The sequence below is a fragment of the Malurus melanocephalus genome, unplaced genomic scaffold (genome assembly GCF_030028575.1).
Source record: "Malurus melanocephalus ecotype Western Australia unplaced genomic scaffold, MMel_1.1 scaffold_1408, whole genome shotgun sequence".
NCBI classification, from domain to species: Eukaryota; Metazoa; Chordata; class Aves; order Passeriformes; family Maluridae; genus Malurus; species Malurus melanocephalus.
Window position 1 is genome coordinate 5354 of NW_026624640.1, and position 5384 is coordinate 10737.

At 54.9% G+C, this 5384-nt stretch overlaps 1 long non-coding RNA gene across 1 annotated transcript; it reads right to left on the reverse strand.

The window, feature by feature from the left end:
• Positions 1-2594, reverse strand: LOC130586937 (uncharacterized). Its single transcript, XR_008966734.1, has 2 exons — positions 2432-2594; positions 1-1288 (listed from the first exon to the last, which is right to left on the reverse strand). It is a non-coding gene; the product is annotated as an uncharacterized LOC130586937 (long non-coding RNA).
• Positions 2595-5384: the final 2790 nt, after the last annotated feature.

A 5384-nucleotide genomic window follows, 5' to 3' on the forward strand; every position in this document is an offset into this window, starting at 1 on the left:
TTTTTATGTTTTCATAGCATTTGTTATGTTCTTATGGCAAATTTTGTTTCCATGGCATTTTTCAAGCTTTTATGGCATATTTGATGTTTCCATGGCATTTTTTATGTTTTCATGCCATTTTTTATGTTTTCATGCCATATTTTATGTTTTCATGCCATTTTTTATGTATTCATGCCATTTTTAATGTTTTCATGCTGTTTTTTAAGTTTTCATGATACATTTTTGGTTTCCGTGGCATTTTTTTTATGTTTTTGTGGCAGATTTTATGTTTTCACACCATTTTTTACATTTTCACCAATTTCCTTCCGGCTGTCGYGATTTCCATGACGCCAAAACGCGGCGGAGACACAAAAATGCGTTTTCACCGCGGTTGAGCGAACGCCTGAAGATCCCCAGGAAATCTGAGAAGGGTTTTCCTCCACAGAGCTCCTCCCACCCCAAATTTCTGCCTCAGCTCCTGTGATTCACGAGTGGCCCCATCCAAACCCGAAACATCAATCCCAACATGGAAACTCCTCGGGGCAGGGTCCACGACACGCGGGAAATCCAAAAACTAAAACTAAAAATCATCTTTCCCCCAGGAAGAGAGGAGGACACRGAAAAGCTGGAAGGGAAACCCGAAATCCAGCCGAGAGGAATATTTTGCAAGGTGGAAATTTTGGAGGTGAGACGTGGGAAAGCTTCAACCTCTCCAGGAGCAATTTTGGGAGGCGTAGGCCTGGCTGGAGGACTCAGGTGTGACTGTCATGTGAGCTTTTCAGAAAATGCCAAATTTAGGGTAATGAATCCATCGGAGTGGAGCAGCCCGGCTGTCTAGACTGCCTTTGTAGTCAGCGGGGGAAGGCAGTGATTCACCTGTCACAAATGTCTGGAACAGGTCAGGCACCACCGGGCGCCGGTCACTGTCCCCTGACGGCCACCAGAGATCACCCCAGGATCTTTGTCCCAAAGGAATGGCCTTGGCAAGAGGAGGAGGAGGAGGAGGAGAAGGAAGAGGAGGAAGAGGATGAGGAGGAGGAGGAGGAGGGGGGCGGATGCTCTGAGTGCCCCTGGTTGGGGACTGGCCCGGCTTTGTCTCTGGCACCCCAAATGAGGGGCTATCACGTTTTAATGATTTCCCCCTGGCTCGTCAGCACTGATGAGCACCCAAAGCTCTATGGCCCCCCAGGAATGGACATGGCTCACACACGGCCAGAGCCCAGTGCAGGGAGCACCTACCGACACAGGTCAGGTACAGCCAGGCCACTGCCAGCTCATCACCCTTGCGGCTGTAGTAGGCGATCTTCACCTGCGGAGACAGCCCAGCACTGTGACCCTGTACAGCCCAGCACTGTGACCCTGTACAGCCCTGCGACCCCACTTTGTGACCCTGTACAGTCCCACACCGCGACCCTGTACAGCCCAGCACCATGACCCTGTACAGCCCTGTGACCCCACACCATGATCCTGTACAGCCCCACAATGTGGCCCTGTACAGCCCCGTGACCCCACACTGTGACCCTGTACAGGCCCATGATCCCGCACCATGATCCTGTACAGCCCCACAATGTGACCCTGTACAGCCCCATGACCCTGACCCACCCTGGGACCCTGTCCTGCTCTGCAGCTTGACCCTGTACAGCCCCGCACTGTGACCACATCTCACACCGTGACCCCACCCACACCATGACCCCCTCCCACATCATGACTCCATCCAGCCCCACATCGTGACTCCATCCCTCCCTGCATAGTGACCCCATCCCACACAGTGACCCCATCCCACCCTGCACTGTGACGTCCTCCCATCCCACACCGTGACCCTGTACAGCCCCACCCCATGATCCTGTCCAGCCCTGCACCATAATCCCATCCCACACTGTGACCCCCATCCTGCCCCGCATCGTGACCCCATCCTGCCCCGCACCATGACTCCCTCCTGCCCCACATCGTGACCCCATCCTGCCCYGCACCCTGTCCCCCAGATCCCTCCCAGCATCTCAGAGGGACCTGACCGGGAAGGGTCACTGAGTCCAGCCCCCCTGCGCAGCCCCCCGGCTCCTGGAAGGTCCATCTGAGCCCTTCTCCGTGAATCACCGTCCATCCGAGCCTTTCTCCATGAATCACTGTCCATCCCAGTCCTTCTCTGTGAATCACCATTCATCCGAACCCTCTGTGCCAGTTTCGGCACAAAATTGGGCACAGAAAAAGCCAAACTCGGAAGATTTTTTTGCTGCCCGGCACCGACTTTTGCAACTTTGCCAGATCTTGCAGGCTTTGATTTGGGGAAGTGAATAAAACCTTCTCCTTCTCGGTTTCATTTCTTGTTAAGCACCAATTACACAATTCTGACTTTTTCCATGAAAACCGCCTGGTGTCAGCTCTACTCAGAAGCTCTCGCATTTTCCCAGGAAATTTCACTCATTTTGCCCAATTTTGGCAAAGAGCAACTGACCTGGTTGTCATCGATGGTCCTGCTGGTGACATCGATGGTCACCATCACCTCAATGTCRGGGTCCAGGGGCCACCTGGCGTCGRTGCCCGGCTTGGTGGTGGGGCTGTGGATCACGTGCACGGTGACYGCGGGYGTGGCGTACACRTCGAAGGACGTGGCACCGGCAGGGRTGGACCTGGAAYAGAGYRGCCACGGGTMAGGGAYGGYGGGGGCCAAACCCTGAACCCYGCAATGACAGCCTGGCCACGAAGGGCTCGGGGACCATCCCCGGGTGACGAAACGTGCCCGTGGAGCTCCATGCGTGGTTCCACTGTGGCGGCATTGAGCAAGAGCAGCTCCCGCTGCAGCTCCAGCACGTCCGGCCGTGGTCAGTCCCACATCCAGCCCACCTTGGCCACGGCGAGCAATCCCCAAAATGTCAGTGTCCCGTGACAAAACCCCGAGCAGGGAAGGGCTGGGGTGATTTAAATGCCATCCAGGCAGGTGGGTGTTGTGGGATCGTCCCGTGACCCGAGGGATGCTCGGGCAGGAGCGGAGCTGAGTCCGGGCACGGAGCACTCGGTGACATCGGTGACATCGTCGGGAGCCTTTGAAGTGGCGCCACCTGCTCATTACGGCCCTGGCTGTTCTGCGCCCAGTGCTCCGACCTGCTCCCGGCTGCCCGGCTGCCTCCAAGGGGAACGGGCTGAGAGGTTCTAACAGAACAGGAAAGGAACACCTGAACACCACCAGGGCAGGGGCTGTTCCTGAATGGGCTGGGAYGTTCYAAMAGTGGGGACRTGGAAAAGGAACACCCAAACACCACCATGGCAGGGGCTGYTYCTGRATGGGCTGGGATGTTCTAACAGTGGGGAYGTGGAAAAGKWACACCYRAACMCCACCMTGGCAGGGGCTGCTTCTGAAYGGGCTGGGATGTTCTAACAGCAGGGAAGTGAAAAAGGAACACCTGAGCCCCGGCATAGCAGGGATCCCTACCCGAACAGGCTGGGACATTTTAACWGCAGGGGCGTGGAAAGGGACACCCAAATCCTGTTGTGGCAGGGGCTGTTCCCAAATGGGCCAGGACATTTTAACAGAGGGAACATGGAAAAGGAACACCCAAACCCCGTTGTGGCAGGGATCTGTTCCCAGATGGGCTGGGACGCTTTGACAGCGGGAACATGAAAAGGAACACCCAAACCCCGTTGTGGCAGGGATCTGCTCCTGGTGCCGCTCTCGGCGGGGCCTCACCGATGCCGACAGTACTGGGAGAAGACCAAAGCACCACCCGGACTTGGTACCCACATTCAGAATGTTCCACAGAGCCCAAAATCCTCCTCCGGCCAGTGGGGCTGGGGTCCCGTGGTTTTGGGGTTCTSTGCCCTGGGTTTGCCACCCACCCACCTCAGAACCCGCCGAGCTCCATGTTCTGCCCCATCTGCATCCTTCACTGGCAGAGCCCCTTGGGAAAAAACAATCCCATTTTTTAGCTGGAAGAGCCTCCATCATCTGCTTTTTTGGAACCAAAACTCAACTCTGTCACCAAGAAACCAAACAAGCCTGTTGAGGGACTCTGGCTCCAAACAGGACCAAGAGGGCTTTGAGTCCAAAAAGCAGGACCAAAAGCTGCAGATAATGGGGTTTCTCTGACACAATCTGAATGAGAGGGGAAATGAGGCATTTTTAGAGCAGCCAGAGCTGTTTGAGGGGACGATGGCCCGTCCTGGCCCGGCCCCAACRCACCATCCCAATAATTGCCAGGGATGCGATGCCGCCCAGCCGGGGCTGTGCTCTCTGTCATTATGAACGTGATTTATTAAATAATGACAGCAGCACAGCCAGGCGAGCACCACGGCCTCCTATCTGCCCCGCAGAGCCTGCCCTGGCTTCCAGCCCGGAAAAAAATCCCTTTCCCCACCAGCCCTGGTGGATTTTTTCTGCCTGAGCCACGCTTTGGGTTCTTTCTCCCATTTTAGCTCCAAGTTGCTTGTCTTGAATTGCTCTTGCCCAAYGTCCTGAGAGCCAGAAATAGCCCCGGGCTCAGCCGGGTGTGCTYGGGCTCTGCCCCAAACCCACCCAGCGGCAGCGCCTTGAGCCAGCAGCCCTCCTGTGGGTGAGTGGGTGAGCTCCCAGTGGGACAGAGTCCTAAAAATGAGCTCCTGATGGGACATCATCCCAAAAAATGAGGTCCCAGTGSGACATCATCCCCAAAATGAGCTCCTGGTGGGACATTATCCCCAAAAATGAGATTCCATTGGGGTSTCATCCCCAAAATGAGYTCCCAGTGGGACATCWTCCCMAAAAATTAACTCCTTGTGGGATATGATCCCCAAAATGAGCTCCTGGTGAGACATTGTCCCCAAAAACTGAGCTCCCTGTGGGACATCATCCCTAAAATGAGCTCCTGGTGGGATATTGTTCCCAAAAATGAGATTCCATTGGGGTATCATCCCAAAAAATGAGCTCCCAGTGGGACATCATCCCCAAAAATTAGCTCCTTGTGGGATATCATTCCCAAAATGAACACCCTGTGGGACATGGTCCCCAAAAAAGAGATTTCTGTGAGACATTGTCCCCAAAAATGAGATTAGAAAGGAGCATAATCCCCAAAAACAGAACTTTGGATGAACTCCCTGTGGGGCATCATCCCCTAAAATCTGGGCGAGCTCCCTATGGACACCATCCCCTAAAGCAGAGCTTGGGGTGAGCTCCCCATGATCCATCACCCCCAAAACCAGACCTTTGATTGAGCTCCCCATGGACACCATCCCCTAAAGCCCACCCAGGGGAACACCATCCCCTAAAACAGAATTCTGGATGAGGTCCCTGGGGTCCATCATCCCCTAAAGCCCACCCAGTGGAGCACATCCCCCCAAACCCTTGGATGAGCTCCCCATTCATCATTCCCTGAAACAGCCCCATGGTCCATCATCCCCTAAACCAGAACTCTGGGTGGGTTCCCCATGGTCCATCA